This window comes from Canis lupus, chromosome 15 (genome assembly GCF_048164855.1).
Source record: "Canis lupus baileyi chromosome 15, mCanLup2.hap1, whole genome shotgun sequence".
NCBI classification, from domain to species: domain Eukaryota; kingdom Metazoa; phylum Chordata; class Mammalia; order Carnivora; family Canidae; genus Canis; species Canis lupus.
In genome coordinates this window covers 60481882-60508440 of record NC_132852.1, presented here as the reverse complement: position 1 = coordinate 60508440, position 26559 = coordinate 60481882, and the positions used below count along the sequence as shown (strand labels likewise).

At 41.1% G+C, this 26559-nt stretch overlaps 2 long non-coding RNA genes across 7 annotated transcripts in view; one reads left to right on the top strand and one right to left on the bottom strand.

Annotated features, from left to right (window-relative positions):
* LOC140605334 (uncharacterized) overlaps positions 1–338 on the bottom strand; it is a 28271-nt gene extending 27933 nt beyond the window's left edge. Inside the window, exon 1 of one of the 2 annotated variants that reach the window (XR_012008043.1) lies at positions 52–338. This is a non-coding gene — a long non-coding RNA (uncharacterized lncRNA). The remainder of the gene's footprint in view (positions 1–51) is intronic. The other variant, XR_012008044.1, reaches the window with a different exon arrangement.
* Positions 99–24358, top strand: LOC140605335 (uncharacterized). Of its 5 annotated transcripts, XR_012008046.1 has the most exons (7): positions 99–503; positions 4438–4496; positions 6374–6417; positions 7394–7469; positions 21250–22090; positions 22808–23065; positions 23222–24358. It is a non-coding gene; the product is annotated as an uncharacterized lncRNA (long non-coding RNA). The 5 variants fall into 5 exon arrangements; XR_012008045.1 differs by having other exon boundaries at positions 100–503; positions 22808–24358; XR_012008049.1 differs by lacking the exons at positions 21250–22090; positions 22808–23065; positions 23222–24358 and adding an exon at positions 8291–8457 and having other exon boundaries at positions 264–503.
* The last annotated feature ends 2201 nt before the right edge of the window (positions 24359–26559 follow it).

Sequence of the window (26559 nt, the reverse complement as noted above, 5' to 3'; positions counted from 1 at the left end):
TGACTCTCTGCTAAAAACCTGTGCATGAAGTATTTAAAAACAGGCATTTACATGTGGCTTTGACACGAAAATGCACATTGCAGGGGTGCTCCTGGTGAACAAGAAGCTTGTCTATAGATCCAAGGCCCTGTCACACCTAAAAAAGAATGTAGTAGTGACAGCAGTCGCTTCAGCCCGCTCAAGGCCGGACTTCCCTACAGTCCTCTAGTTTCCTGTAATCAAAAAAACCCCACAGCCCAGGGGAGGAGCGGCGGTTAAAGCCCAAAGTGGCCAAGCAGCAGCGCGCGCCCCAGGCTCCCCGGGCCCCGCCGCCCCGCCCAGGCCAGGCCCCCGCGGCCGCGCCTCCGGGCTCCAACGGCCTCAACGGAAGGCGGCGCGGGGGGCAGAGGCGCATCAGTCTGGGGGGGACCCGGGCGGGGGGCGTTGGGGAAGCCGCGGCCTGGACCGGGACCCACAGCGGCGGCTCCACCTGGGGCAGGGCTCTGACCCGCACTCGGCCTGCGGTAAGCAGCGCCCCACTGCGCGATGGGGGCTGAGGGCGGCCCCGGGAGGGACCCGGAGCGGGGAGGGCGGGACCTGAGGCCGGCGGGGTCGCGGGGGGCGGGCAGGGGCCCGGGATGCTGGGGGGTCGGGAGGGACCCCGAGCGGGGAGGCCGGGACCTGAGGCCGGCGGGGTCGCGGGGGTCGGGCAGGGGCCCGGGATGCTGGGGGGTCGGGAGAGGGGAGCGTGGGCCAAGGACCCTGGGGCGTCGGGAGGGACCCCGAGCGGGGAGGGCGGGACCTGAGGCCGGCGGGGTCGCGGGGGGCGGGCAGGGGCCCGGGATGCTGGGGGGTCGGGAGGGACCCCGAGCGGGGAGGGCGGGACCTGAGGCCGGCGGCGTCGCGGGGGGCGGGCAGGGGCCCGGGATGCTGGGGGGTCGGGAGGGACCCCGAGCGGGGAGGGCGGGACCTGAGGCCGGCGGGGGTCGCGGGGGCGGGGCGCGGCGGGGAAGGCCCCGGGTCGCCCCTGGGCTGCATGGGGACTTGGCCAAGCCTGGCTCCCCGCTCGCCCCCCCCGCTGCTCTGTGCCCCGCTGTCCAGGTCCCGAGGTACCGCCCTAAGGAACGTGCTAAGGCCCCTGTTTTTACCCGAACCCTCATGGACTCTCTGATTGTGGCCACAAAATTAAAATTCTTTCCATTTTCTAAATTTCTGCAAGTTTAGCAGACAATGGCGAGAATTTTTATAAGACATACGAATTGTAGATTTAAAAAGCTGTGAGTATAACCTGGATTATTTATAGGATAAGTTATAATTTGCGTAATTTCATCTGAATAAGTTCTAAGGAATTAACTTACATAACTTAAAAGACACTTGCTTTAATATTTGTAATATGGAATATGATGGGTTTGAGCTTGTACCTTGTGAAAGATTTAAGAATTAAGCATAAACTCTTATCACTTGAGTATTGTTATTTTCAAAGTGCATTGATCAGCGACTGAACCACAAAACATATAGGTTAAAATAAGTGGTTTTATTCTCCGTAGGTTACCTATCTACACATCATAGTTGATAATGTTTTCTTATTAGCATGGTGTTAGACAAGATAATGATTTGAGGGTCCTTGTAGCTTGAAGAACAGGTAATCTGGTCTGTGTATTCTTACTGTCTATAGTGTAAGGAAGAATTATATTTATTTTTAAGTTATCACTGGTATTAAAATATGTATTTTTTGGACAAACAAATCAAAATAGAATTTAATTTTTTTAAATAATAAATTTATTTTTTATTGGTGTTCAATTTGCCAACATACAGAATACCACCCAGTGCTCATCCCGTCAAGTGCCCCCGTCAGTGCCCGCCACACAGTCACCCCCCCCCACCCTCCTCCCCTTCCACCACCCCTAGTTCATTTCCCAGAGTCAGGAGTCTCCCATGTTCCGTCTCCCTTTCTAACATTTCCTACCCACGTCTTCTCCCTTCCCCTCTATTCCCTTTTCACTATTATTTATATTTCCCAAAGGAATGAGACCATACAATGTTTCTCCTTCTCCGATTGACTTACTTCACTCAGCATCATGCCCTCCAGATATTTGTCATTTCTAATGGCTGAGGAATATTCCATTGTATCCATAGACCACAGCTTCTTTATCCATCGTCTTTCGATGGACACCGAGGCCCCTTCCACAGTGTGGCTATTGTGGACATTGCTGCTAGAAACATCGGGGTGCAGGTGTCCCGGCGTTTCGCTGCATGTGTATCTTCGGGGTAAATCCCCAGCAGTGCAATTGCTGGGTCGTAGGGCAGATCTCAAAATAGAATTTTAAGCCTTCCGGTGGAATTTATGTAACATATTCAAATAAAATAAAATCACAGGTTCTGGGGAGTGTTTTTCATCCCTCTAAACCTCAGTCCCCTAACTCTGTTCCTTCACTTCTGGCTTCTGGTTCTGGAACATATAAAGCTAGCATAATTGGTAGGGTGGAGAAAAGAGACAAATACTCTTTTTGTGAATCAGAGGTGGTTCATAAGAAGTATGTCGTCTTTACAACTGGTTATGGGCAGTGACTATTGAAACGGTTTATAGTAATCTCAATCTTAGTTAAAAATTACAAGAGAAAAAGTCTCAACACTGAAATGGCTCTCAAAGCCTTCTCATCTCTTGCATATACAGAGACTAAGAGACTTGTGCACACAGAAATGTCATCTCATAAATTTTCTCAAGTGATATTTTTGCTTCTCATTTTAATCATAAACAACCATTCCCTTTCCTACTACTGATTAGTTATAAAATACTATACTTACACCATGTAGCTCAAATGCTATTATAACTTCTTATCGCCTCCACGATAAATCCAAAATTAATAGCATAGATATCAAGTCCTTGCTGACAAGGACTGTGAGGAATACCAATAAATTGCAACCTTATTTCCTACATAAATTCTAAAAAAAATGGAAAATTGAAAAGATGTTAGTGGCAGCAGGCTAAAGTAGTACTTTTCTTAAAGATAAAGATTAAATTGTAAGACACAGGTTACTCAGTATGAGAACCAAATGGTTAACTGATTGAGAGAATCAAGCAGACCTACCAAATGTGACGTGGGATATTTGGGAAGAGCATATCCCGTATCTATTCAAAATAAATACATAAGGAAATAAATATGTAAATTAATAAGTAAATCTTTTTTTAAGCCTTAGAACACACACAGATCATGTCTTGTGTTTCTTGTCACTCTAAGAAGTCCTGATTTTCACAGGAAATTGCCATGTTACACATATTTTCAAATTAATGATCAGTTATTATTTCAGTGAAGGTTTAAGTGGTGAAGAGCTTCAAAGCATTATATACTAGGCTTTATGGGGAAACTTGGTATAGGTTTTGGTATTCTCCTAAAGCATTTTCCCAAAGTTCAGAAACTAGTGGGCCAGATGAACACATAAACAACACCAAACGATAACACAAAACCTTTGGGATGACACTAAATAAGAGAAATACTGTTATAGGTGAATGATGTGCTATGATGGTAGGAGGGAAGAAAAGTTAATTTTCTATCCAGCAACTGATTCTAGTTAAAGGAAAACTTAATAAATAAATCAGAATTAAGAAAATGCTTGTTTCTGTATTAATCTTGATAAACCTAACATGAAAGATAATGTACACTGTACAGTAACATTATAAAATTACTGAACTATCTCCAGAAATATTCTGATATTTGAGCCTTTAGTACTCATTCCATGAAGACTCTTCCTTCTCACATAATGCAGTACTCCTAGTCTTCATTAAATATGGCTAATGCAATAAGTATTAGGCTCTGAAAATTTCTTCAGAATTACATTTTTGTTAAGAAAAGATTTAAGGATCTTAGCAAAAATAGGTGTTTTTTTTCTTGACATTTATAAGAGAATTGGATAGGATCATAAAAGTCTGTTTGGGTTAGTATAGAGAATCTAGTCAGTACTGTTTTACAAAACTCTTTGCTGTGATGGATATGTTGTAAAATTCTCACTGTCCAATGCAGTGGCCATTAGCCCCATGTGAATCTTGAGTCCTGGAAGTGTGGCTGTTGCAACTGAGGAACTAAATTTTTATTTTATTTCAATGAATTTAAATTAAAACAACCACATCTGGCTAGTGGCTGCCGTATTGTATAACCAGCTCTAGAATGAATATATGAAAATTGGTTGGGGCACTCTTGGTTAATTGATGGGGTAAGGAAACCAGAGCTGACAAACCAAGGTAACCGGTGGAGCCTCTGCTAGTCCCTGAAGCCCACGCATTCCTCATTTTCCTCTTCAGTGCATACAACTAATGTGGCAGGTCTGCCGCTTGATCCTAAAGGAGCAGGTGATCCTGACCATAAAAGTATGATAAATGATGCATCTAAGAGGTGGCAAAGTGTAGCCACCTCCTCCTTCAGGAGAGCTACCTCTAATGAATTTCATCGTTTCCTTTCCAAGGTGTGCACGTCTAGTAGGAGACAATCACTAATTGCCTGCTGACTAGATCGTCAAACAAAGTGAGTAAGCTATACAATTGGAAAGGAGTAGATAAATAGAAAAGATTGTGAATGTGGAATGTATAGTATTTGAGATTTTCATTGCATTTGTTTTGAACTTATAGATCAAGTTGGGAATAATTGGTATTTTACCAGTATTGAGTCTATGAATCCATAAAAATAGAATATTTCCTATTCTTTTACATCCAATTTGTCTCATCCAAGTTTTATAATTTTCCACATATAGGTTTCATACACATTGGTTTTTAGTTTTGTTACATTGTGGTCTGAAAACATACTTGTATGTTTTTTATTATCTTAATTTTTTTATGCTGTGATCTGTGGTGTCTCTGAATATGGTATCTTGTGGAGTCCGCCGAGTGAGCTTGCAAAGGCTGTGTATTTTTCTCTCATTAGGAGTATTCGCCACCTACTGTCAATGTCGGTTAGATCAAGTTGATTCATAGGGTTCTATATTCTACCGATTTCAGGTTCAGCTCATCTATATCCTTACTGATTTTCAGCCTGCTAGGTCAACCAGTTCTTGAAAGAGAGGTGTTGATATTTCTAGTCATACATACAGTTTAAACTAATCTAAGTATACTTTGAAATGATGCTATACCACTTCACATAGAGTACAGGTATCTTTTAATAGAGTATTACCAATTCGTCCATCGTAAGCCTTAGGAAAATTCTTTCATTCATTTCACTTGGCTATATGCTATATCAGCTAGTAACATCATTATTACTGTTTTAGATAAACAGGTATTGGTCAACTGATTTTATTTTTATTTTTTAAAAGATTTTTTGATTTATTTTAATAGAGAGCAGTAGGAGAGAGAATGTACTCAATGTGCTCATAGCTGATTTAACATAGCCAGGGAAAGAAATAGCAAACTTGAACATAGGGTAGCAATAATTACCCAAACGGAAGCGCAAGGATACAAAAGTATAAATCACATTCCTACCATCAATGCCTGACAGACCCAGTTGCTCTCCATCTGTGCACTGCTACATATTGTCATCCATTCTGATTTGGTCCTAAAGATGATATGTAGTAATATCTCATTATAGGCTTTTTTGAAGGATAACAATATTTTATTTAATAGTTTTCTATACATTTATACCTTGTAAATATTTAGACATAGGAGATAGTACCTACCCTTCCCATCTTGATCCCCATCAGACAAATGTTTGGAGGCGAGCCTGTGCTGAGGCATTGTAGGGCAGTAACAGGGAAACAGTTACTTTCAATCCCCGACACCATTCTAGAGTGGACTTTACAGAAACACACCATGGGCTGCCTGGGTGCCTCAGGTCATCATCTCATGGGGTGTGATATGAAGCCAGGGTCGGGCTCCACGCTCAGCACGGAGTCTGCTTGAGGAGTCCCTTCCACTGCCCCCCTCCCCACTGCCTGCTAACGTTCTCTCTCTCACACACACAAATACATCTTTTTAAAAAAAGAAATAAACTCTGTTAACACAGCAGGAATTCCTTCTCTAGGTTGACAGTATAGATGCTGACCTATGTATTTCCATGTGTCAGTTAATCATGCTCCCATTTCTAATCTATTTTTTATCTCAGAAGTTTCTAAGGATGTCCCATCTATTTCTCTTGGTCCTTACTCATAACAACAGATCTTTTCTTGCATTTTTTGTCCGGTACACTTTATTTCTTTATGTAAATCCAAGGTTTTGACATGTTATCTTGCTCCTTTAAAAGAACTTTCAAAATGCCTTATAGTACAGTCTGCAAACAATAAATTTTTCTTAATTTTTAAGAAAATGCTTATTTCATTAATTGAACAGTTTCATCTGATGTAGAATTCTACACAGGTAGTTTTTTTTCTTTTTCATACTTTCATAGTTTGACTGCTCTCTCTTCTCTTTGCATAGATTCTGATGACCAGCTGGCTCTAATTATTGTCATTCCTTTGCAGGTAAGGTTCCTCCCCTCTGGCTGCCTTAAAGGTTTCTATTTGTCTTTTGTTTTCTGCACTTTCAATATGAATTGCCTAGGTGTGTGCTTTTGATATTTATCCCACTTGTGTTTTCTGAGCTCCTGGGATCTGTGATTTGAGGAAATAAATCATTGTGTCTTCAAATATTTCATCTGCTCATTTCCCATTCTTCTCCTTCTGTTATCCCAATTACTTAAATGTCGTACTTTTTACTTTGTCCCAGTCTTGGGTGTTGTGTTTTGTTTGCCTGTTATTGCCCTACAATGCCTCAGCACAGGCTCGCCTCCAAACATTTGTCAGATGGAGATCAAGATAGGAAGGGTAGGTACTATCCCCTATGTTTAAATAGTTACAAGGTATAAATGTTTAGAAAACTATTAAATAAAATATTGTTATCCTTCAAAAAAGGCTATAATGAGATATTACTACATATCATCTTTAGGACCAAATCAGAATGGATGACAATATCTAGCAGTGCACAGATTGAGAGCAACTGGGTCTGTCAGGCATTGATGATAGGAATGTGATTTAGAGGAAAATTTGCAATCTCTTATGAATTTAAAAATATACTTCCCATACCATCCAGCAATTACTTTCTAGGTATTTACTCAGGAGAAATGACTACTGATATATTCAATAGTATGGATGATGATAATAAACAGTGTGCACCCCGTATACTTGTTATGCAGATTAAATGACTTAATATATGTAACAAATTTAGAACAGTGCATAACACATGAACACAATTTAAGTACTAGTTGTTTGCTTTTTTTATTGTTTTTATTGGACATTAGCACAAGTTTTCATTGGAAACTTTCTAGTAGTACTTATAAGAATGAATAACATGGAAGGAAATGGAAACTTTTGGTGGGCAGAGCAGAACCAGAGAATGTATATTATAAGATGTAAGAAGCACTAGAGTAAGAATGTTTTTCTCTCTTGTTCACTGATATAGGCCAAGTATCCCAAATAGAGTCTGGCATAGAGAAGTCAATAGATGCTTGTGGAATTGAATCAGCATGGACATGAAGGTACAATTCCCGCATGTCCAACACTTATGAAAATTAAACATTCCATTACATGTGAACATCTACAGCTCAACATGTAATGCACATGGGAATAGAATTTGAAATTGTTTCATGAACTACTGTCCCAAACTTGAAAAATGAAATCTGCATGAAGTAGATAATTTGCAGGTAGGAAAAAAGGCTACAAAGGGCCTTGGTGATAAGTCAAAGGCATCTGATAGGACTAAAAGAAGATGGCAATAATTTACATTAGCTGAGGGAAAAAATGGGAGGAAATGGAAAAACTCTAAGGAAACAAGTTTTTGTTGATCAGGGAATTCCTTACTTCTTCTCTATGAGGAACGTATCACACTGAACCTTGCACAGTTAAACTTGACAAAATTTGGTTTCATCTTCCTCCCTTCCTTTTTGCTAGTCTATATGGTTAAGAGATGACCAATATGAATGGAAGTTCACAAAATGATTATCATGAAAACTAAACTTTTAATTCTGCCTTGGACGTCCATATACAGCTTGCTTTAAAGTCTTAGGAACACCTTTTTACATGAGCAGAATGGCTTTACATAATGGCCCCAGATGCTTCATTACAAAAGAGATAATGTACCTTCTTCAACACCTCAAGCTGAGCATCCCTGACTGCTCTTCAGTGAGTGAGCCAATTATGTCAGTTAGTTGGCAAGGGACTAGAGCAAGTTGCTACTATCATGTGATTCTGTTTACTTTCCTGTGATACTTCCTATGAAAAGGAACTTTACAGCATTGTTCTATCTTTTCTATTCTCCCATTAGTCTGTTTTTCCTGAGACACATATTCTTACGCTTTAGGTTATCATGAACTATTGGTGAGACCATGGCTGATTTGCAAGATTGACTTGCACACTGAACTCAACTTGATTTTGTAAACAGCTAATGCAAAGAGAGATACTCTGGGTCTAAGCAATTCTCTATTCAAAGTCTTGTGCATTCAGGCAAAACTGAATTCCCAATCTTGATATGTTGTGAGTCTATAATTTTAGAAGAGATGCAGGGGTGTGGGTCTTGATGAATGCAAGTTAATATGGCCACGCATATTACCTGTCCAGAGTCAGTCTTTTCACCCAACTGATCTCTCATTGGAGAGTGCATGAAATAGGACAGTACATTGGAAAAACGGGGCCAGAGTGAAGAAACGGAGCTGAAGGAAACAATGTCTATGAGTGAAATGTGAAATCTCTAAAAAGTGAAATGCTTTTGCTATGCTGTAATGGAAGATGAACTAAAATTTTATCAATAAGCAGTCTTAAAGGCCACTTCTAAAAGAACACTCCTCTTATATTAGTTCAGTGATACAGAAGAGTAAATATAAAATAACTGTGAAAATATAAGAATATAATGATAGATATTAAATTAGTTGTCCCTTCCCAGTAGCATGAATAAAGAGCTATCAACCATAAATTTCAATGGAATTACCTATTGGATGACAAAACCCCTAATATAAAGAGATTTTAGATCCAGTTCCTAAACTGACTACTAGTAATTATTCCTATAGAAAAACAGATTTATTCCTAAACATTGGCAGTGAACTATGTCAGAGTAAACTACTTTTTTCTTCAGGTTAAAATAAATTTTAAAAAATACCTCAAAGGGTTCATAGTTATCTGGAAAATCAAATTTAAGTGCATAATCTCAATATCAATAAATTTAACCTATTGTGATAGGTTTATGTAGTACACAATTTAAATTAGCAATGCATACTTCATGAAAATTAAACTGTTTCATATGTAGTTATAAAAAGGTGAAGATGAAATCATCAAATACGAAAGAAAATACTAGTATCAATAGATATTTTATTTTTATTTTTTAAAGATATTTTAAATATTCCACAAAAAGTCTATATATTGGCATGTCTACGTGTGTGTTTATACAATTTTTTTGCGTAAGCATAAGCATACATCTGTGTATATATGTGCATATATATACTTATTATATAAACAGGTAGAATGTTAAGGATTTTAAGAGGAAACTGTAAAGAAGAAGAAAGAAAGCATTGCTTATCCTCAGACTCGAGAGACTGTTATTTTACATAGGTTCACACTAATTTAATCTGTAGCTCGTCTAGGTGAGTAAGTATCCACAATATGCCTTTAACCTTATGATGTAACCAAAAGTCCCTTTAAAAAACAAAACAAATAAAAACAAGGCTTAGATAATAAAAGCCAGGGTCTACTTGACAATATTTCATGTAGTTCTGATGAATTTTAAGAAAGATTATGTTCATTTAGACAGGTACCTTGCTAAAAGTTGAGCATCTTGATTTCTATGACTTTTAAATATTAGAATTATCATGTATATTTGGCACAGACGGTAAATGTTTACTAAGTGAGTATTGACTTAGGTCTTGGGTATTTTAAATGGTTGAGTTTCTGAGTTGATAAGCAGGACAACTGAGTTAATAAGTTGTCCTTATTAAAAAGGAAAAAGGTGTGTGTGTATATGGATTTCTGAAATTTTAATGACATTTATACTATTCAGCTAACATTCAATTTATTTTTTGACTATTAATATGAAATCTTCCTTTATTGAAGCACATTATTAATTTCCTGGTTGCTTTTATTATTGCCCAAAGGTAGTAGAAAATTCAAATTCAGTTAAGTTAAAGTTAAGCAATAAAATTTATAATAACTATGAATAAATACAAAGATTAACATACCTTTTTCCATGAAATGTGACAATGTTATGATCACAATGCACATCTACCACTTGAACCTAATCCGTATTTTTGACCTAAGAAATCCTATCCATTAACTTTTCCTTTTTCTTGATATTATACCATTAAGAATAATCAGTAGGAGAGTCAACCCCATGTACAGCACTGTGAGGTGAATACCAAAATGAAGTAGTATCTGTATAACAGCCAATCAACCAACAATGTCAACGAACAACCATTTTTGACAGCAAGAAGAAATGCATGCTATGATTTATTTATTGACAATGGTTTCCAGAATGTACTATATCCACCTCAAGGATGCATAAGTTACATTACTGGGGTAGAATAAGAGAGTATTAGAATTATTTTATTAATCTTTTAGTTTTCTACTTTTGGTTTCCTGTAATACCTTTATTAATCATGAACAGAGAATCATAATATATTACAGATATATCGTCATATATTTTTTAACTGGTTGAAGAATATGACACCAAAAAATGTTGAAGACTTTTAGGGAAGCATGTTAGGGAGTTTAACTGAAAAGTAAAATTGAATATAGAGAAAATGTTGGGTTAAGTGCTTATTAGAGTGGTTTAACTATCAGCTTTATCATGTAAGTGGTTCTGCTATGGTTCTCACTTACATTTCTAAAAATTTGTATCAGCAGGAAACAGATGTACACTTCAGGAGGTAGCCAAGGAAAATATAATACGAGAACTACTTATACAGGAGTCAATAGAGTTTAGATAAAACAAGGAATGGTTGGTTGTACACTGGGCTAGTAATCAGCGGTTAAGTCATCACTATTCCTAAATCTTAAACGGAAAGGGAGAAGGCAATTATATGAGCTCATAAAAAATACCTTTTTGCAGAGGGTCACCTGACAGAGACTGTGGCCTTTGGTTTGGGGACAGATGATGTCTACTCTCCAAGGAAGAACCAAGGGAGTAGATATCTTGACTTTACTTTTTGCCACCCTCCAAACTCTTCCTGGTCCCTCCCCTTGGCCGGATCCAATCTGAAGCCAGAGAAGGACGTGCACAGATGTAGTCCATACAGGACAGCCTCCTTGGGCATAGTTTGAGAAAGAAAGTGGAGTGTGGATATGCAAGAAAAAATTGAAAATTTCCTGCTGCATTCCACTCCTCTTTATTCTTGGCATCTTTTCTTTTCCAGATGAAAAAAAGGTGTCTCTAATACAAGGGATACATGAATCCCATCACCTACCATAACCTTATGACTTGATGTCAGTTTAGTCATATTCCCACATAAAATCTATAATGTTGGCAAACCTCAGTATGCCAGCTTTATGTAAAATAATCTAGGGGGAAAAGTGAGAGAAGAAATTCTCAACATAAAATATAGCTGCCATAGTCCCATAACTTGTGTAACCTCTCATATGACCTTAAATGGCAATTATATATTCTTCTAGCTACATCCACTCAATGTGTATTCCAAGCTCTGTCAGTGACTGGGCTATAGTATTCTTTATCTGGCGATATGATCTTGTGGTATAAGCCTTTGATTGCTTCTGCCTTGATTGGATTGCTTCATTATTCTGTTACCTGACCTTTTATAGAAGTGAGGCAATCCAGAGAAACCTCTAGGTTCTAGAAATGGTTCTTGCTTCCATTGTGCGGCAGCAACCTGATTTCCTATTGTTAAATAACATCAATCACCTCAACCATGGTTGTAGTCCCTTTCTCTGCCAGTAAGTTTAAGAGCTCGAGGAGTATACAATGGCCTGAGGGCATACTTACTTTCCAATTTAACAGAGATTGTGTTGTCTAGGGGAAGCATTTCTTCTGTGTAAACTAGGGCACTTCTACCTATTTGCTGAAAGAAGCTACTCTCACTACCTTCCTCAGTTTCTGGATTTGTGCATTTTGACAGCAGGAGAGATGGCATGTGTTGGATAATGGTGTAAGGTCTGTAACATCTGGTGGGAGGCCATCCCAAATCCACAAGATTTTGTCTCTCGAAAGATGCTACAGCAGTCTTTAGCAGATTATTCCATTCTATCAGATCTGCTACTTGTAGATGTTGAGACCAGTGGATTTTGGGGTGAGCTCATGGACACATTTCTTTTGTTGCAAACTACTTCCCTTTGTCTGAGGTAAGATTATGTCAGATCCAAAGAAAATAAGGATTTTGTAAGCCTACATACAGGTCATGATGCTGACAGAATTGTGACCAAAGAAGGAAGATTCCATATATGTCTCTTCCTGCAAGAAAACATATTTTCCCATCGTGATAAAAGGAGTCAAGTAGAAACAATGTCATACCAGTTAGACAGAAGGTGCCCTATGAATGGCTTTGTGTTGTCTTCTGCCGTCAGCACACTGGTTGGCCATAACTGTATCAACTGTAAAGAGGATTTTTGGTGTGTGTGTGAAGAGAATTTCATGTTGTCAAACCTGGCCCCCTGTGTTATCCTGGCCTACTAGTAACTTTCCCATTGAGAAACCACTTGGATTAATGAAAATGAAGACTAATAGCTATAGAATAGGTAATTTTGTGCGTCTGATTATTGAGGTCCCTCTGCAGCGTCAGCCTTCTCTGGAAGATTAAATGGGACATGAATATCCATAGTTTATGCTCTTTCGAAGGGGACCACTCCTATACTTCATCAGAACTTCTTGTCATCAACTTTTCAATTGGGTTCTTTTAAGTCCCTTACCAGTGGCCCAACTTGTCAGCTACTGCTCGAGGATTAGTGTAGATCACGACCTCAAGCTCTCTCTCCCTTTATGCTGGTTGGGGCATAGGGGGTGGATAAAATGGGTATATTTTCACAAACTTGGTGAATCACAGGTGTGATGACAGATCAAATGCTGGGAGTTTATCATTTTGTATCTTAGGAACAATTTATATTAAGTATTAGGCTATGTAAGGGGCTTCTTTAAAATGACCATTGTTATGGAGCCTGGGTGACTCAGCTGATTAAACATCTGGCTTCTGCTCAGGTCATGATCTCAGGGTCCTGGGATAGAGCCCTGTGCCAGGTCACACTCAGTGGGGAGTCTCCTTCTCCCTCTCCTCTCTCTCTCTGCCCCTCCCCCCGCTCATGCTCTGTCTCTCAAATAAGTAAAATCCTAAAATAAAATAAATAAAATGACCATTTTTCTACTTGAAATGTGCCTTTACAGAGGGCTTCCCAAAGCAGCTGGCAGCCTAAATTGTTGCTTTTGCTTCCGAATTTGTTTGTTTGTTTGTTTTTGTTTTTTTGGCAGTGTAGGCAGAGGTTGGAGGTGGGATTTCCTACTTAAAGCTCAAACTAAGGCTATTACTAGAGCTATTGCAAGATGAAGGTCTTTTAAATAGTTTTAATGAGGAAGCTCATTCTTAATGTAGAAGGAAGTAATTTCATATTTCAACATTATTTATTACCTCAGCGAACACTTTAAACGCTGGGTCAATTGTTTCCAGGAAACATTTATGACTCTAGCATGTGCCAAACAACCTCTTACTGAACGTAAGAATAGCCCTAGCTTAATAGATGTGTACCATGTTTTTGAAGGACGATTAATGAAAACAAAGTCAAACATTTTATACTAATATAGGAATTTGCTTTTTCCTAAAAAGAAACCAAGGACTTTGCTACTTGTCTTTGCTCGGCTACTAAATGTTTTCCTTATCTGTAAGCTGTACTGAAGCTCCTGGAAAGAACTTTCCAGCTGGGGGAAAAAAAAAACACCATAATTCTTTATGGGTGATCTACCTGTTTTTCATCTTATGTACAGTGAGAAGCTTTCCTTCCTTCAGGAACTCCACCCTACACTGATCCTTCTTTTTTCATGCCACCAGCATCCTACTGACTTTACTTTGTACCTGTCACTGTCACAGCAAGTTGTGTCTCTCTTCACTGAAGCCACATTTCTGATTAATATGGGCTGAAATCATCTTATGTGGCAAGGGACTGATTGAGAAAATACAGATAATTCTAAAGAAAGGATGTAAAAACTCTTCTAATGAATCGCTACTAATCTTCACTGATGACAAGGGCATGTACATCATGGAACTTAATTTTTTATAGAAATGGGCTATTTTGGAACATTCTTCCATGATCTCTTTTTCTCATTTGATAATAATATGAACATCCTCCATATCATTAAATTCTTTTGTATAGGAAATTTTTAATTATTGTATGGTTTCATTAAATATAATATAGTTTATAGTATTTACTGCATGTGCATATGCGTATATTCAGAGAGAGAGAGAATATATATTTATTTTCACCTACATCTACAGACACATAATACAACTTTAATCAGCTATGTTGGTAAAACTTTGGACATATTGTATTTATAGTTTCTGAGAAGATATTTAAAAAAAAAATTCTTGAGTTAAAGGTTATAAGCTGTGTTTCATCTTCTTGTATAGAGCATTATAGGAAGGTGTGATACGGGCACCCACTATAGTACTTATGTGCATTGTCATATAACATTCATTCATTCATTCATTCATTCATTCATTTTGTTTCTAAGTTAACTGCGGTATAATTGAAAAATAAAAATCATTTAGATTGATGATGAATAATGTGGTATTTGGGTTTTTTGTTTTTTTTTTTTTTAAGATTTATTTATTCATTCATGAGAGACACACACAGAGAGAGAGAGGCAGAGACCCAGGCAGAGGGAGAAGCAGGCTCCTCCAGGAGCCCAATACAGGATTCGATCTTGGGATCCCGGGGTCATGACCTGAGTCGAAGGCAGCTGCCCACCCAGGCGTCCCTACAATGTGGTATTTTGATATATGTGTCTCCCATCCAAGTACTATAACCAGGCCCGAACCCTGTTTAGCTTCCAAGATCAGATGAGATTGGGCATGTTCAGGGTGGTATGGCTCCCATCGCTCATGCTCTCTCTCTCTCTCTCTGAAATAAATAATAAATAAATAAATCAGATATATAAAAAATAAAATAAATTTTTTCTCACTCAGTTTTTTTCTACCTGTAGATTGTCTAATCTCTCTTTTCTCAAATAAACAATGCTCATTGTAAAGGAGACATTTCTGCAATTGAGAAAACAAGTTCATAATACAGTGTACATAACCAATAATGAAATTAATTTGTAGTATTCCATTGATAGATTGGTCAATTTGTTTGTTTTTACGTAGTTATCCTCCTTATCGATAGGAATTCTAAGATAAAAGTCAATCTCCTTAAAATCTTTGCAGTATGAACCATGATAAAAAAATGAAATATATATATATATATATATTCACACGCACATATATGTAAAGATTCTGCTTTTATATTTCTACAAGCTTTCCAATGTCATTTTGAGTGAACTTAATCATTATTTTTTAATGATTTCACCATATAATTAGGAAAAAAAATGACTTACAGCACAGTATATTACTTTTGCAGTTCAATCGAGCTTTGGAATCCGGCATTTCCATTCATATTCAAATTAATAATCATGAAATCATAATGTAGATTTTGTTGCCTTTTGTGTTACATTTGCCTGTTAGAGCAGAAAAGTTAAATAAATATTTTACTGATGCTTCCTTTTTTTTAAGTTTGGCTTTGGGGAACATGATATTGTGTGGATGTAGGTGGTCTTTTTTTCTTTTTTAAGCTATGTAGAGGAGAGAAATGAACAGGTTAGAAAAGAAATAGGAGTTGCTTTTTAAACAAATTACAGACCAGAGATAAACCACATACCCAATCCCTTAATCTGTCCCATTTCTTATTTATATTAATTGAAGAAAAAATACTGGCTTTGTAGCAAGATGCATTCTTCCAAGTAACACTCAGAAAAAGAAAAAGGCTACTTCCACATTGTAATTACTTAGCATTCTTTTTCATTTTTGCTTGAACAAGGTGAAAAATGTCAGTAGGTCTGCTCATGCAAAAGAAAAGAAGTATAAAATATCAAACATGCATTCATTAGAGATTATTATAGAAAAGAGTATTTAACTTTAGGGAGGAAACACTTAACCTGATACACATTAAGTTCTCCTCTCTTCTCCTCTAAGAAAATGAGAATAATTAAGGAGAATGATTACAGGTGCTGCTAATTGGTTCCAACCTTAAGGACACCACTTATGACACTTTTGTTTTTATTGATGATAATTCTATAACATAATCATACTTACTCTTATTACCATTGACAAAACTATCGTCTTGAGAATGCTAAGCACAGCAAATGGCTGTACCTTTGAATATATTACAAAAAACAAGTGCTTTTGTGTGCCTTAGTTGATCTTCATGCCATTAGATGTAGCTGAGTGCCACGTTTTTCCACTTGGAATAAATGTTAACCCTGACTACTTCCTAGACTTGGTAGCATTTGGTGGACTCCGGTGCATTTTTCTGCAATGTGATATGCACTTGTTGGAGTGTATAGAGGGAATTTATTTTTTTATTTTTATTTTTTTAAAGACTTCGTTTATTTATTCATGAGACAGAGAGAGAGGCAGAGACACAGGCAGAGGGATAAGCAGGCTCCCTATGGGGAGGCCCATCCAGAACTCGATCCCAGGTCCTGGGATCACAGGATCATGACCTGAGCCAAAAGCAGATGGTCACCCATGAGCCACTCAGGTGCTCCTATAGAGGGACTCTAAAAGAAATGTAAATGGTGAGTTGATTTCTTAATTTCTAAGAATTCTTGACCTCAAAATCTTTAATCACTTTTGATTTTCTGAAGGACTTTTAAAATTTAAGAAAAATTTTGAACAGCTCTTCTTTTAATGTTATTTTTCCCTTGAACTCTTCACTCTTTTAAAGAACACGTACATATGCATGTGTGTATACATGTATTAACTCATATCACGTTAGTTTTCAAAAACTTTTTCTTCTCTCTTTCCATAACTGCCATCATTTTTATGAGAAAAAAAGCAACTTTAAATAGTGTGTTCCTACTCTCTAGTCAGTTACCTTGCCCAAGTCCTGAAACCTTAACTGAGGGATCCCTGGGTGGCTCAGCGGTTGGGCGGCTGCCTTTGGACCAGGGAGTGATCCTGGGGTCCCGGGATCGAGTCCCGGGATCAAGTTCTGGGTCAGGCTCCCTGAGGAAGCCTGCTTCTCCCTCTGCCTGTGTCTCTGCCTCTCTCTCTCTCTGTCTCTGTGTGTGTCTCTCATGAATAAATAAATAAAATTCTTTAAAAAAAAAGAAAAACAAGGAATTTGGATACATGCGGTGACACAGAGAATGAATAATGTACTGCACACACACACATAAACAAATGCACAAAAAAGAAACTTTCTTGAGAATTTTATGCCATGTCTTCAAAACAGAGATGATAGGCATATGAGGTATAATGCAACAGCTGATGACAAGAATGATATTTAAATATATACATTTTATTACTAAAACAGTAAATTATTAAAGAAATGACAATTGAAACAACACTAATAACACAAATTATTTTGCATATCATATGGAGGGGGAAGATAAATACTACACAATGCTGGCAAGAGTATGGAGAAAGTAGTGCTCTGATTTTCTGCAATAGTGCTAATCGGTAAAACTTTTTGGAAATTACTTTGAAAATACATCTTGAGGGATCCCTGGGTGGCGCAGCGGTTTGGCGCCTGCCTTTGGCCCAGGGCGCGATCCTGGGGACCCGGGATTGAATCCCACATCGGGCTCCTGGTGCATGGAGCCTGCTTCTCCCTCGGCCTGTGTCTCTGCCTCTCTCTCTCTCTCTGTGACTATCATAAATAAATAAAAATTGAAAAAATATATTAAAAAAAAGAGAAAATACATCTTGAGTTTCAAATATTGCATAACCTTTGACTCAGCGATACTATGTTTATAAATGGACCATGTGTGTACTAACACAAGTCATACAAAAATGTATGCACAGAAGTATTTGCTGAGTGAGTGTTGAGCTTTAGCTCTAGAATCAGACAGACCTGAGTTGTAATTACCATTTCGTTACTTTCTTTTTTAAATATATATATATATATATATATATATATATATATATATATATATATATTGGAGTTCGATTTGCCAACATATAGTATGACACCCAGTGCTCCTCCCATCAAGTGCCCCCCTCAGTGCCCATCACCCTGTCACCCCATCTCCCCCACCTACCTCCCCTTCCACTTCCCCTTGTTCCTTTCCGGAGTTAGGAGTCTCTCATGTTCTGTCTCCCTCTCTGATATTTCTCACTCATTTTCTCTCCTTTCCCCTTTATTCCCTTTCACTATTTTTTTATATTCCCCAAATGAATGAGACCATATAATATTTGTCCTTCACCGACTGCCTTATTTCACTCAGCATAATGCCCTCCAGGTCCATCCATGTCGAGGCAAATGGGGGGTATTTGTCGTTTCTAATGGCATTACTTTCTAGATATGTGAGCTTAGGCAAGTTACATAGCATGTCTAGATTTCACTATCCTTTGAGAATTAAATGAAATGATGTCTATAAAGTGTGTAAGAAAGAGTTTGGCACCTCCTAAGTACTTGAGAGATGTTTATTAGTCTTTGTAGTGAAGATAATATTGTTATAAATATTATGCAACATCATTTATAATAGTTAAGGTTTCAAAACAAGCCCCTTATTCAACTGGGATATCAGTTAAATAAACTTAGGTTCATTGAATAGAATACAACAGAGTCACGCAAAAGAAGAAGATCAATCTATGTGGAAGAAAAGGCAAGAAATACTTTGAAAAACATAGTTTTAGTATTAATAGTATTATTCCACGTGTGTGAAAAGACACTAATATATTTTGACTAGTCTATTATCAACAGAAAGAGGGAAAAGAATATGAACCAACATATTAATAGTGGTTATCTCTGGGAAGTGGAATAATGAGCCATTTTTATTTTTCTCTATTATATTTTTTGAGAAATTTAATGTTTTTTAAGGTCATTCTTTATTGTCTGCCAAAGTCAAAAAATGTATCAGGAAAAATTAATCCTGCTTTTCTGGCATTAAGGATATAGACCAGAATATGTCATCTATCTCTATGTATGGAGATATAGATATAGATATAGATATAGGTATAGGTATGTAGATATAGATATAGCTGCATACCATATCTATAGATAGAGATAGATGACATATACTGGTCTGTAGATAGATATAGTGTATGAATGTATCTTTATATCTCCATACATAGAGGTAGATGACATATTCTGGTCTGTAACTTTAATAAAAAAAATAAGATGCACATATAAAATATTAAGTAAGTAGGTATCATGTAGCCTGATATGTTCTTTATTTGAAAGTTAGAGAGAACCATGGAAATTCATTAACACTTTTTGTGGTATCAGTACTTAAAAAAGAAACCCTAGAAATGGAAGGAACCTCAATACTTCTCTGAGTCCAGCATCTCACCAAGAGCACAAATTCACTGAAAGCCAACTCCACTAACTTCATCTGATTTGGGGGATAATAAGCTACTAACTCCAAAAGTAAAACATTGCTGTTAGAACGTTATTTCTTAGATTGATTAGAATGTGCTTTCTCATAAAATCCCTGCCATCATTTCTATTTTTGTTTCATAAACTGAATGAGGCTCTTTATAAACTCTCTTTAGATGAGAGCTTTTTAAATAGTTTCAGGTTGGATACACATAGTTTTTTCATTTAAGATTTTCCCCAATTCTTATTACTTTTCTGTGTATCAGAGGATTTCCAGGCTCATTACCTTCTTGGTGCTCATATCTGAACGTCCTCAGAGACACTTATTCTCCTTTAGAGTCTGACTCATGCCATTCCAAAGTCAGGATAACCTTTCAAAGGGAATAGTCAGCTTGGTGATCCAGCTGTTTATTAGTCCTAGCAATATCAGGCTTGATGTTCTCTAACTATAAGTATCAAGGCAGACAAAAGTTTCTTTACTATTTTCTAGTTTCAAGCCTATTTTATTATTTTCGAATTTGTATTTTTATGAAATGTAATAATTTACAAATTATTTTAACAAGCTTTATATATCTTTTATAAATCTTGCAAAATTTTAAGGTAATCCGGATCCAAATATTTGCCCTCTTAAGTAATGTGGGAAGCTCATTTCAGTACAATTAAAGTGTTAGGAACTATGAAATAGCAACACATTGAAAGAGTCAAGACCAGACCACATTCCTTTCATTTTAACTTAATTTAACATCATCATGAAGAGTAAATTAAGGGTTGACTATATTTTTCAAATTACATATTAACATACATACACACATATGCATGCATGCACGCACACACACACACACACACACACAGACACACATTGAAGCATACTTTGGAGCAAAAAGGGACATTAGTGTAGTGATGACTTGTAGGGCAATCACCAGAACATTAGCCTTATATGGGATTCTAAGCTCTCTTAATAAATAATCAAGCCTAGAATATTGTTGTGAAGTTCCACTTACGAGGCACATAGTGCTCAAATTCAACTTGACATTTGATATTCTATGTCACCACTATGAAAGTTCTTGTATTTTTTGAAAATGCTTTGACAGGGAGTCAATTTGCAATTGAGATGAAGGATTATCGATGTTGCTTGCTTTTATAAAGATGTAGTGGGAGGAGACATGTAAAATATCAAAACATTTAGTTGGATGTGAGAAGAAACTTATCTTGGTGTATTTTCAAAGCTTCTCTTTTATTTTAAAATATTTTTAAAAATATGACAGAGAAGTTTTAAGATTTGGGGTTTGACAAGGGGTGAAGCCGTTAATGCAGGGAGGTGCTGCCAAAACTCAGCTGACAAGTGGACGTGGGACACTGACCTTTCCCACTAGGTCCTTGTATTGATCCAAATTTTTTTGAAAATTTATCCTCTAAGATTATTTCTTTATTGGATTGTTTGTTTAACAGACAGGCAGAGAGCAGGGAGCAGGAGAGGGAGACACAGACTCCTCAAGCACACTCGGCCCCAAGCGCAGAGCCTGCCAGGGGCGGGTTCCCAGGATGCTGAGGCCATGACCTGAGCCACAACCAAGAGTCAGATGCTAAGTGACAGAGCCGCAGGCGTCAAGCCCCGTGTTCCTGCTGTGGGCACTCCTGCCCCCCCCTTCCCCCCCCCCCCCGTCCCCTGCAGCCACTGAGAGCTCGGGCTTTGGTCTGCGCTCCAACTCCCAGGTGGTCTGGAGGCTACAGTGCAGGCTGCACGTCTCCTCTGTCCCACCTCAGGCTGAAAGGGCCTCAGCCCTGAGAAGGAATCAGATCTGCCCAACCACCCCCAGCCGGAGGGAGCTGCTGGAGCAGCAGGTAGAAGAACTGGTGCCTGCCTTGCTGCGCTTGGACAATCCGTTCCTATTTGAATTCCTAAATGTTTTGGAGGAATATGGCACCCCTGAAGAGGTGCTGGACCTGCTGTTTGCAAAGTGAGCACCCTGACTCCACAGCCCAGGGGGATGGGCCACCTACTGGTTGGGAGTCTTGGGGAATGTTCCTGACCTTCCCGGCCCCTGGGGCTGCTCCTCCGACTGGAGTAGAGTCACGAAGGGCCTAGTCGGGTCCCGCAGGGCAGCCCCCGGGCCTGGCCTGTGACAGGTCGGCTAGAGGGGCTGTGCTTGTGCTCAGCAGTCGTCGTTCTGTCCCCATGACGAAGCCTGTGCCGCCTCCCCACCATCACCAGGGTCTTGAGCTGGCCTGTTTTACCATGGAAAGGGAGTTTTGAGTCCATCTGGGGTCTGTATCCTGGGGCATTCGGAGTAGGGGTCCCCGGGGACACCGGGGCGCCCAGGCCCACTTGGATATCGGCCATGGGCCTGGCCGGAGCCCTTTCATTCCTCAAGCATTCAGGAAGCGCCAGCAGGTGCAGGTGCTTCTCCAGGAGCTGCCCATGACCCCACGCACAGAGCTGACGGCCCCCCAGGGCTCCGGACTAGTCAGAGGTCAGAGGGTGACAGCAGCTATGAGGAGAGATCGGGTCCACAGGAGGATTCCTGTGATGACCCCCGCCCTCCTCTGGATATCGATGCATTGTAGCTTCCTGCAAGAAGGAAGGAATCCTGGACCAGTGGGAAATGTGAGTGAGCCCTGGCTCATGCAGGGGAGCCTTCCCTCTCCAGGAGGGCCGCGAGGGGGCTGTGGGCTGGAGGGGCTGCTGGACCCTCACCCCACAAGTCTGCAATTCCTGTGACAGGGTGAAGGTCTAATGGGTCCTTTGAGAAAAGAGGAAAGGAGAGCTGTGGATGGGATACGGGCTTTGTGGGAGAGCACTGGGACCTCTAATGGAGTCCTTCTCCACACCTGCCCCCTTCAAAGCCCTCTGTCTCCCCGCCACCTGGGACCCAGAGCAGAGGGTGTGGGGAGCATCGCACTCACCAATCTGGTGGCACCTGGACCCAGGTGCACGGCAGGTGCTCAGGAGGGCCAGTGAGTGCTCACGGACCAGACGGCCCCCGCCCCGTGGGAGATTAGAGTCAGTGGAAGGACACCCCCTGGGGGCCCCTCGTGAGTGAGGCAGGGCAGACCCACGGGAGGGAAGGTTCCCCGGGAAAGACAGTGATGGTCACGCCGCTGGTCATGGGCTCCCACGCACAGAGGCTTCGTGCCAGCCCTTCCTCAGTGAGCAGGGCTGTGGCAGGCAGGACCACCAGGTGGCAGGTGGACAAGGAGCAGCACTGGCCTCCAACAGCCCCATGTGGGAGGCCGAGGGCCCCAGTTCCTGCAGGGCTTCCCCAGGACACCTTGGTGTGAGGGAGCCCTGTCATCCAATGCCTCTGCCCATCCGTACCTCCAGCTCCATCTCCTGCATCCTGGACATCTGGCTGGACTACTTTCGGGAGGATTTCATCAGCCACCGGAATTTCTCTCCCTGAGGAAGCTGCTGGCATTCATGGGGCTCAACACGCCAGGCTCAGACCTGGAAAACCGGGCCCAACGTTACCTGGAGCTCGTGGAATTAGACGATGAGGATGAGGAGGACTGGGGTGGCCGAGCTGGGGACAGGATGGGCCACACAGACCCAGCCTCCATGCAGCTGGGCCGGGAGCACAGGGTAGGCTCACACCCCATCCCCATGGGCTGCAGTTTGGGGAGACCTCCCAGGGCTCTTGCACTCACACACCTTGAATGGTGGGAAGAGTGTCCTTGATTTGAGAGGGACGTGGAAAGTGTGTCCTGGTGATGATACTTTGTCTTCTTGGGGCTATAGCTTCGGACCCCGAGCAACACCCTGAACCACCTCAGGAGCCCACCCCAGCTCTGACTGTGGGGCCTGCTGAAGCTTCTGGGCCTGATCTGTTCAAGCCGGGAATGGCTGCTAGAGCTGAGTGTATTGTATGCAAGCTGCTGAGTCAAAGCCAATGCACGTGGTGGTCAAACCTTTGACTCAGTGTCCCGACTTGGAGGAGCCACCTGCACCCTTGGCTGACCTGGATGAGGAGCAGGCCCCAGAGCCTGCAATCAAGCTCCTGGAAGTGCCGGAGCAGCCACCTGTCTCAGTGGAGCAAGTAGCCTCCGCCCCAGAGCAATATCCTGAACCACCTCAAGAGCCCGGCGCAGCTCCTACCTCAGGGCCTGCTGAAGCATCAGAGCCAGAGGTGATCGAGCCGGTCTTGGCTGCTGGAGTGGAGTGCTTGCGAGGAGGCGAGATGGCACCTGCTGATTCGAAGCCACTGCAGGTGTTGGTCACACCTCTGATTCACTGTCTGACCCGGAGGAGCCACCTGCACCCTTGGCCCCTCCAAAAGGTGGAGCAGGCCTCAGTGCCCCCTCTTGAGTTCGTCGAAGGGCCGGATCAGCCACCGGCCTCAGTGGAGCCACCAGCCTCGTCCCCCGAGCAACAGCTCGTGATGGCTGCAGCACAACTGAAACCTTCCCCTCCCCTCTCGTGTGCTGTTTCTGTATTTTGTGTTTTTCATAAGCCTCTATAATTGCATCATGAGTTTTGTTTGTAATAAAGGATGTTAACTTCGTACAAAAATTTCCTCTGATGCTTTTAAATTATACATCGTGGTACTTTAGGTCCATTCCCAGTGTCACACAGGCGAGACCAGATGGTACCTGGGCCACATTTCTACCAGAGACAGCCAACTACTGACCATCGTGCCCATGCCCTCCCTGCTGTCCCTGCAGCCCCTGCCTTTCTGTCTCTGCGGCCTTTCCTCCTCTGGGACGTGTGTGTACCTGGCGTCCTCCGTGTGGCCTCCTGTCTCTGCCGCAGACACGAGAGTGACTCCTCGTTTTCCCAGTAGTTAAGAAACATGTCATTTTGAAGCTGAGTGAACAAAGATCATGTGAAGCCCCAAACGAAATGTTTCCATTGTCCAGGATAGGTTCCCCGGTGTAATGTGTCAGGTAAAAAAGTAAATGGTTCCTTAAGGTTTCAGACAGACGGTATTTACTTAATAAAATGAAGATTCCCATAGAGAGAAAAGAGGACATTTGCCTTCTACCTAGGAATAACGGCCCGTTGCACGTGGTTGGGTCCTCCAGGCCCGAAACTGGTCACTCACAATGATACACACGCGCGCCCGTTTTCATCGCCACAGGTTTCATGATAGCCAATGGGGGGCACGCTAAGGGACATGAATCAGAGAGAGAAAAGACAAGCATCGCATGAGTACACGTATATGTGGAATCTAAAACATAGAAACCTCCCCGGCAAACAGACTACAAGACAACAAAAACACAATGACCTGAACTCAGATACAGAAAACATACACGTGGTTGCCAAGTAAGGGGTGGGACGTGGACTGAATACTTAAGACAACAGAAACTGACAACGATTCAAAAAAAGACAGAGAAAAAAAAAAAGACAGAGAATATCAAGAAGGAACCTGGAGAGTAAATATCTCTTCGATATATTAACTTCTAGCTTCCTATTACCCCGGGTCCCTTAGTTACTAATTTATGCTACAGCATCCAATTCTCCGGGCCTCGCGGGAATCCTCGTGTTGACACGGTAGGACTGTTGAAGTATTTCGTAGCATTAATTACAGAGGCCTTAGCTCCTGGGTGTGTGAGTCTCTAGGTGTTCTTCTGGGTTCAAGTGTAAGTATGTAATCACAACTTCCCTAGATCAAAGTGCACGGTTTCCCGAGTCTTGGTAGAAGTGCACGTCACAAAACAATCGCTGCAGGTAAGGAAATGCACAGGTACCCACCAGCCCGAATGATGTGTCCTGCTTGTTTTGCAGCCCATGGTTAGCTCCAGGTGTGACTTCTCTTGGTCCCTAGAGAATCACACTTTCCTCAGGGTCACACTCCCCTCCAGGCCCCAGGGGAGTGTCCTCAGACAGGCCCGCCCTCCACGGAGCCTAGAGGGGACCCGAGAGGGCCTCCACCCACTAGTCTAGTTGGGGCATCGGGCACCCAGGCTCAGTCCTGAGGGGCGTGGACGACCCCATCGCTCCTGGAGGCACGAAGCCTCTCTCTGGCTCCGTGTCTCCCTCCCTGTCTCCCTGTCCCCATCTCTCTCTCTCTCCTCCCAGTCTCTGTGTCCCTCCCAGTCTTTCTTGCCTCAATCCCTACACCTCGGCCTGTCCCTCCCTGTCTCTCTCTCCCTGTCTCTGTGTCTACCTTCCTGTCTCTTGGTCTCTCACTCGTCTCCCTCCCTGTCTTGTTCTCTCTCTCCATCCTGTGTCTGTCTCGGTCTCCCCCTCCCTGTCAAAGAGAAGAGGCTGAGATAAGAATGCATTAAGTCCATTCAAATGAAGTGAACACAGTCATCAAATATAGCCTGAACAGGAGACAGTAGATGGAACAAAAGACCTTGCACAAAAATTTAAGTATTTGTAGAATACAAATACAGGGGAAAAGAAAGAGAAGTATGATTACAGAATGAAGGTGAGTTGCAAAGATCCAACCTGCAAGTATTAAAGAATTTCCAAAGAAGGAAATGGTAAGTGGATCAGAGGCAATATCCCAAAGTATAAGAGACCTTTCTGAATCTCAAAAAGAAATGCTCTGAAGATCAAAATGCCCCCACAAAATTCTAGGGAAAATTAATGAAAGAGGTCTACACCTGCACGTATCCCCTTGAAAATGTGTTCTCCTCATTGTAGCCAGGATGATTATTCAAAATAGGAGTCTCAGAAGATCGTTCCAAGCTTTAAATTGTTTAATGCATTTCCTGTTTGGCTCCGCACCTCTCCACACACTTCTCCCTGGCTTTCGGCCTAACTGGCCTTCTTTCTGGTGCTTGCATGTGCCTTGCACCTCCTGGCATTAGGAAGCTAGTATAAGGTGCTCTCTCCCCCTCGAAATGCTCTCAACCCTCCCCCCCTAGGGTTCCTCTGGTTAACTCTTACTTTGGGATCTCATATATCACTTCCTCAAGGAAAGCTTCCCAGATCTCTCTAACTAGACTGATGTACCTATTAAATGCTCTTGTAGCACCATGTACCTTCTACATTAGTACTTTGACAACTAGATTTATATTTATGCGTGTGAGTCTTTGATTACTGTCTGCCCTTAGAGTATAGCATCCATGAAAGCAGAGACCAAGGAGCAAAGTCAAGTTTCATAGCAGCAGCCAAATTGGGAGGAT